The following is an 8,560-nucleotide window of genomic DNA, read 5'->3' on the forward strand; positions in this document are numbered from 1 at the left end:
GGCAACTGGAATGTTGGCCAGTGCCAGTCTACCTGCCTTCTTTCCATCCCTGGCAGACTTCCAAAACTCAGCCCCAAACATCAAATCAGAAGAAAGCAGACCAATTCCAATTTTCCAAACTCACTGAGAGGTTGTTTATTGAGATTTCATTCAGGCTGACTTGGCGTTATTTCTGCAAGGTGGCAAGCTGAATGGATAGCTCTTCAGGGACCATGATTGTGGTTCAGAAATGTAATTGCTGCCACCTTAGCAACATTTCCAACTCCCAAGTGATCACGAAAATAAGAATTTGCAATCTGAAGCCGTGTAACATATCCAGATAAACAATTAGATGACTCAATTTGTCCTGCAGCAAAGCATCGCTGAGATGTAGATTCACTGAATCCCTACAGTGCAGATAGAGGTCATTCGGCCCATCGAGTCTGCACTGACTCTCCAAACTCATCCTGTAACCCTGCATTTATAATAGCTAATCCACCTTGCCTGTACATCCCCAAACACTACAGTGCAATTTCCAATGGTCAATCCACCTAAACTGAACATCTTTGGACATGGGAGGAAACAAAAACAGCCAGCGGAAACCCATGCAGACATGGGAGAACATACAAATTCTACACAGACAGTCACGCAAGGCTGGAATTAAACCTGGGCCCCTAGTACTGTGAGGTAGTAGTCCTAATCCACTGAGCCACTATTCCACCCCTAATGTCTGCAAAATGTTTATGCTGTATTGCATACCCTATATATCTTGGAGGTATATGTTTGAAATTATTGAAAGAGGAGATGACAATATTCACAATGAAAGATGTTGAACTACAGCAAACTCTTTTCACTTTCATCCTGCTTTGTGTCTAAGCCTTTATCTGCTCATTATGTTTGATGATAGAGTTGAAGGACTGGCAATCACTCTATTCAATTCCAGGCAGTGAGCTTCCTAAAAATAGCCTGGCAGAAAGCCAGTGCCAATTTCATTTGAGATTAATCCAACTCAAAATTACGTTTACAAAGGACCAATTCCAACTGGGAATAACTTCCCAGCTTTCCTGCTGAAAGCAACTGGCTTACTACATGTAGTTGTAAAACCAATTATTATAGCTTTGACAGCAATAATGATAATATGAACATCAGATCTGGAAGCAGTCTATTCTACAGTGGCACCTAACAAATCCTTAATCAATGAGGGTTACTATTTAACCCAACTGATCTCGCTTTGGACAGAACAACTCCTAATTTTCCAATTCTACAATTTTAAATTGGCCCTTGATTGAATTGCTACTTTAGTTTGATCTTGTTTGCTGAAGAAAGCCACACTTGATAGGGTTATACACAAGTGGTGTGAAATTGTCTGCATTACTCTGTTTCACACTGGGCTCATACCAGTTACACTCACTCGCAGAACAACTGGCCCAAGCTGGGCCATATGCAACATTGAAAAAGCAGAGCAGAAATGGGTAAATTGCTGTGTTTTATTCCTGCTTCTCTTTTCTTGTAATATGAAATATGAACTGACTATTGTGCCAAGTGGATTCAACAAAGAGTACTAATGTTATTAAGCAACATGATTGCTCTTAATATTTAAAAGGCATAATCTTGAAATCATTTCATCTTGAGGAAGTATAACATCATGCAGATTCTAATATCTAATGGCAGAAATACTATTATGGAAATAAGATTAAAGTTTTATTAAAATTGAATACCTCCTGTTTGGAGAAAGTTGATTTGTTAGAGTGGCTATGATTTTGAGCTGTCAAACTTACTTTAAATGGATATTCCTCTAGGGAATGTATGCTTATTTTAGCAAGATTCTGCTCAACTCAATATTACTTTCCCATCCTGTTGGAAATTTTAAACTCATCGGTACTCCACCCTTCTCATGGATGGAGACAATGGAAGTAACAGGCAGACAAAATAATCTGGCATGTCTTGAAAGAGAGTTGCCTTGAAAGGAAAGGTTTGGCTACATGGACTAATCCTATTTATAACTGAACATTATCAGTGCAGGAAGGAGCACATCTTTCAGCTCATTGTACTCCTGGAGCAGAGTTAACAAGCAAAATAAACAGAATTGCATAGGCCATGTATTAACCCCAGTCTTTCAATAATTTCTTGTACTGTGTCATAAATGCTGGAGAAATGTTTCTTCAAGAGTAGATAGTAATGGGTGAATTTTAAATTCCAAAGAAATGGGTTAAGTGGGATCTATCTGAAACCCAAACTTAACCCACCTGCTTACTTCTGCTTTGAACAGAGATTGCAGGTGACCAACCTGTTTTTAAAGGGATAGGATGCAAACTTGAATATTTTAAATGACTCAGCATCTCACACATTTATCCCATTCTAGATTTACCTCTGGTTGGTTGGGTCTCCAGAAGCTGGATAGGCTGGGGGCTACAGGGAGGCAAGGACAACAGGTAAGCAGTTTTTGGACTGCCACCAACAATCCCCTCTTCCCAACCCAAGAATATCTTGAATTAAACCACTTGTGACTGGACCTTATCACTGTAATTGGACACCCTCACCCCCATCAGATCCTAAACCCAATGACTCACACTTTCTCAGCCATAGTAAAGCACTGCTTGAGGAACATAGTGGGCCAGGCAGCAGAGGGTTCCTCTGATGCTGCCTGGCCTGCTGGGTTCCTCCAACTCACACTTTCTGATCTCTACCTTCTTGTCCTGACACCCAGAGTTGTTATAAATTCCTCCAGCTTTTCCCTAGCTGTGGCCTCGTTGTCTCACCACTCCAACCTCCCCAGTCCAAACCCTGACCTTAGAACTAGCTATTTGACCTACTCCCTCCACCTCTAACCGATGTCCAGTTTTGACCCCTTCCTGCTTGCCTCAACCTTGTGCATCCCCAATTCCCATTACCTCATCATTAACAATAGTACTTTTAAATATCTAGGCTCAAAGTTGTGGAGTTTCCTGATGAAAACTTTCTGTTTCTGCATCTCTTTCTTTCTCTACTCCATTTAAGATAAGCTTTACAACAAATGTTTTACTTATCCTAAACTTTTCCCATGCACGGCGGACAAAATTATCTGGGCCTTATCCCCAGACTCGTTATCAGGTCAAAAAATGCAACCAATTAAATTACGTACCTGGCTATTGCTCTTTCCCAGAGCAAACTAATTATTATCCTGCTTTCAGGTTTCCCAGGAATTAGGGTAGGCGTGATGATGCATTCATTCTGTCAAAAGATGTCTTTCTACTTAACAGGGACTACCTTATGATCTTCAAGGGATCATCATCATTGGATTTCTGAAGCTACAGCAACAACAGAAATGAAAAGGATATTTTGGAGGATACCCCCATCACTGACCATTCTCCATTTCTCACTCACCTGAAGGTCCTGCAACAACGTGAGCTCCACAAGAACAGGAGCAAGAAGGTGTGGTTGAAGGAGTGAGCAGTGGGAATGTGCTCCCCTCCAATCTGTGAACAATACAGAAAGAAGGTCTATAGCCTAGGGATAGTGTGACAGTAGATTTACATAACAATTTCACCTGCTATGCACTACATTTGGATGTACCCAGCATTTTTCTGCCCAGACCTCTTCAGTATAACAGAATTTGCAATTGAACTCATTCATCTTTCTGCAAGCACCTCATTTTCCCATCTAAAAACCTAATACTCATGCTCAATTTCAGCCTGTTGCCATCTTGCACCCATCCTTCACTGTCACCCTCCATAAATGGTGGCTTTTCATTCTCTTTACACTCCTAGAAGCCTTGCAGTCGTCTTCAGAGCCTCACCCACAGTCACAGGCAATGCCAGAATAGTACTACTAAACACGACAAACAAAGATCAGAGCATATTTCCATGAATACCTACATGGCTGGTATACAGGATTCCATCTTCCTCTGTTAGCCGTGAGGGAACCAGAGAGTCAGAGCTGTACAACGCAGAAACAGACCCTCCAGTCCAACTCATCCATGCTGACCAAATATCCTAAATTAAAACTAGTTCCATTTGCCAGCATTTGGCCTATCCCCTCTGAAATATTCCTATTTATACACCCATCCAAACGCCTTTTAAATGTTGTTATCAGAGATAATGGGAACTGCAGATGCTGGAGAATTCGAGATAACAAAGTGTGGAGCTGGATGAACATAGCAGGCCAAGCAGCATCTTAGGAGCACAAAAGCTGACGTTTCGGGTCTAGACCATTCATCAGACTAATGAAGGGTCTGATGTATGAGAAAGGGCCGAGGCCCGAAACGACAGCTCTTGTGTTCCTAAGATGCTGCTTGGCCTGCTGTGTTCATCCAGCTCCACACTTTGTTATCTTGCCTTTTAAATGTTGTAATTGACTCATCCAATAAGACAACCAATTTTACTCCATTTGAATTAGTTTATGGACACCAAATGGAAGGGCATCTGAAATGACTCAAAAAATGTTTTTAGACCAGAGGAGGAGGTTTCCATGTTAGACTATGTATCAGCGTTCCAATAGAGACTTTCATGAGCCTGTGAAGTGGCCCAAGAACAATTGAATATCTCCCAAACAGCAATGAATCAAAAAAGAACAGACCAACATACCAGGGCCTGAAACATTCAGCAAGGAGACGTCATATTAGTGCTGCAACTAACACCAGATAAACCTGTAAAGCCCCACACATAACAACCAAAAAGCTTTGGAAAGTCAATTACCTGATTGAAACAGTTTCAGATGTAGAGAGATTGGACAGACAGATGTTGTTTTCCTTAGAGCAAAGGAGAGTGCCAGGGGACATCATTGAAGCACATATAAAGTTATGAGTGGCAGATTTAGGTTAGACGGGAAGAAACTTTAGCTTTGATGGAGGAATAGATGACTGGGGGTATCGATTGAAGATTACAGATGGAAAGTTCCGAGGAAACGTGAAGAAAATCTTTTCTTAGCCAAAGGTGCTAGAATTAGGAAATCATTTCCTATAAGGGTGGTAGAGACAGAAATCATAGACAATAAGACTACAAGATAAAGGAGCAGAATTAGGCTTTTCAGCCCATCAAGTCTGGTCCGCCATTTGATCATGGCTGATATCTTTCTCAACCCTATTCTCTTGCCTTTTCCCTTACTAATTAAGAACGCTTCTATCTCTGTCTCAAATACACTCAATGATTTGGCCTCCAATGCCTTCTGTAGCAATGAATTCCACAGATTGACCACACCCTGGCTGAAGAAATTCAAGAAAAAAATATTCAAAATGGCAGTGGAATAGCAGGGCTGAATGCTGGGTCTTGAGCTTGGGGCTCCTCCACTCCTGTCTGCTCTCTTTTCCTTTTCTTTTCACTTCTGTTTTATTTTTTTCTTTTTCTTTTGTTTCTTCATTTGTTTTCCTTTCCTGTAAAGTCTTTTCTGGCGGGTTAATTGCCATGCGTGGAATGATGGCTCATCCCCGCGACTGGAGGTGGCAGCAACAGATGCGTTCGGGGCCAGTCGTGGCAGTAAAGCCCCTCCAGCGATTCAAAGCTGCAGATTTCACAAGATAGCAGTACTGACAAGGCAATGTTTCAGAAGAGGCTGACCGGACCAGAACTCTTGCTAAGAGGTGACCAACACGGCCCGACTTGCTAGCGGACCCAGGGACTCCTGTTTGATACGGGCCCAGAGCAGGGACTGCTGGCATTGACAAGGTGGTGGCAACAATGTGGTATGCCCAAAGCGGGCTCTCGTGGCATCATTGAAGCAGGAGTAGAGGTAGGGTGTGAACGTGGGTTCTGCACGGGACCCAGTATCAGCAGTGGCGACAGTAAGATGGGCCCAGTGGCGAAAAGATGGCACCTAAAATGAAGCAACTCCTATGTCTGGCATAGGCGGTGACGAGGTGGTGGAGGAGGGGTGGCAGCACCGGTGTTGTTAGTCAGCTGGCTTAGGACTCCTGGCGGAGACAACAGAACAAAGATCGACTCTCTTTCAATTGTATCTTTTATTCTTTTTATTCTTAAACTATTCAAAATGATGCCAGATCATGGTGACATTTGAAGCTTTTCACTGTATTTTCCTGTAATATTCACCGTAAAATTCAATTGACAATAGATCACTTAATCAAAAAAGAACATCCTCCTCATCCCAGTTTTAAATGGTCATGCTTTCACTCTAAGGCTGTACTCTCAGGTCTTAGTTTCTCCTATCAGCAGAAATATCTTCTCCATGTCCACTCTATCCAGGCCTCTCTGTATTCTGTAAGTTTCAATGAGATTCCCCGCTCATCCATCTAAACTCCATCGAGTACAGACACAGATGCCTCAACTGTTCCTCAGTTGACAAGCCTTTCATCCCTGGAATGATTCCTGTAAATCTCCTCTGGGCCCCATCCAATGTCAACACATCTTTCCTTAGGAGATATTGCTCACAATATTCCAAACACACTCTGAACACAGCATTATACGGCCTCCACAGAACATTTCAGCTCTTGTATTCTAGCCTTTGTAAAATGAATGCTAACACTGCATTTGCCTTCCTAACCGCCAACTAAACGTGCATGTTAACCAGAAGAGAATCTTGTACTCGGACTCCCAGGTCCCCTTGTGCTTCAGACTTCCAAAGTTTTCTCCACTTAGAAAATTGTCTCTGCCTCTATTCTTCCTGCCAAAGTACATAACCTCACACTTTCCCATGTTGTATTCCATCTGCCCACTCTCCTAGTCTGTCCCAGACCTACCATAGCCTCCTCACCTCCTCAACGCTACCTCACCCTCCACCTATCTATGTGCAATCTGCAAACCAAGCAATAATGCTCTCAGTTCCTTTCATCCAGATCATTAATGTATATTGCAAATAGTTGTAGTCCCAGTACAGATCCCTGGGTAATTGCACTTGTCACCAGCTACATCCTGAATAAGACCACTTTATCCCTACTCTCTGTCTTTTACCAGTGAGCCAATCCTCTATCCATGCCAGTATCTTGCCCCCAAAACCATGGACTGTTATCTTATTAAGCAGCTTCTTGTGCAGCACCATGTCAAATAGATCATGTTCACTGGCTCTCCTTTGTCTAACTTGCTTGTTACTCCTCAAAAGAATTCTAACAGATTTGTCAGATGTGACTTGCCCTTGACAAAGCCATGCTGTCTGAACAATATATTAGTAACACCACAATCTCATCATTAATGGTGCACTCTAAAATTTTACCAATGATTGAGGTCAGGCTAACTAGCCTATACTTTCCTGTCTTCTGTCTCCCTCCCTTCTTAAACAGGAGTGTTACATTAGCCATTTTTCAGTCCTCTTGGACCATCCCTGACTCCATTGGTTCCTGAAGGATCACCAGCATGCTTCTACAATCTCCTCAGCTATCTCCTTTAGTACTGTGGGGTGTAAACCCTCTGGCCCAGGTGATTTATCCAGCTTCATATCCTTCAGCTTCCCAACACTTTCTCCTTAGTGATAGCCACTATGCTCAATTCTGCCCCTGGCTCTCTTGAAGCTCTGGTATGCTATAGGCGTCTTCCACTGTGAAAACTGATGCAAACTATTTATTCAGTTCTTCCACCATTTCTTTTCCCCCTCAGTACTTTTCCAACCTCATTTTCCAGTGGTCTAATGGCCACTCTTACAGTGACTGAACCTCCCCAGTTGTGCTCAAATCTAAACCAGACAACTCTACATGGCTCTGCATTGATGACCAAAACATTAATGCATTGTCCAGAATAGACTGCTACCAGATACCCTGACTGGAAGATTGCGTAGGTAGGGTAGATAGAGATGCCTATGTTACCAAGATAAACATACTCAAGGAGTACGGCAGGCTCCCTTGACTGCCCACACAAAAGAAATCTCCACGTTTTAACTCCAGCATGTGGCACCAATGTAAAGTCCTGCCATTCAAACCCTAAGAGTAATGAGCCAGATAATGACAAGTTTGTCTGGTTGTGTAGTAAGCATCCTAATGCAGTGACATAGTGGGAAATGTATTTACAGCAACAATAATCCATCTTCTGCAAAATGCAGTTAGCCGACCTATGGCCAATCGTTAAAATTTGTTAAGGCCCAAGTGCAAGGACATGTGTACATGTATCCTGGTTACAAGTATTCAGGAGTGGCAATTGGTCAAGAACAAGCACTGCTCAAGGTTACAGAGATAGAAACTGCCGCACAGTTCACAATTTACACAAAAGATGGAAAAAGAAATGTGCAAGTTTTACCAGAAGTTTATCCCAACCCTCAGTGCAGTATCTGTGCCGCTGACAGATCGACTACTGGAGAAAACCAAATGGTAGTATGGACTGCATTTGAAAAGATGTGAGTCATTTTAACAAAAGGCCTGCATCTGTAGTGCCAAATTTTAATCAAGCATTCAAAGTCACCATTGATGCAAGTGACAAAAGAAAGGGACTTTCCTCCTTCAGGAACATGAATCTGGAATAGTGAGATGAATTACATACTTCTCCACAACATTAAATGAAGATCAGAAACTTCACTCCACGGTAGAGAGAAAAACCTTCAGTTTATTACTGGCTCTTGTATACTTTGAGATATATGTCTGAAATGGATACAGGGAGACCACAGTCAATACTGAGCACAAACATTAACTTTTATAGAAAAGTTTAAGACCCAGAATGCCAGATAATTCTGT

The sequence above is a fragment of the Stegostoma tigrinum genome, chromosome 15 (genome assembly GCF_030684315.1).
Source record: "Stegostoma tigrinum isolate sSteTig4 chromosome 15, sSteTig4.hap1, whole genome shotgun sequence".
Lineage (NCBI taxonomy): Eukaryota > Metazoa > Chordata > Chondrichthyes > Orectolobiformes > Stegostomatidae > Stegostoma > Stegostoma tigrinum.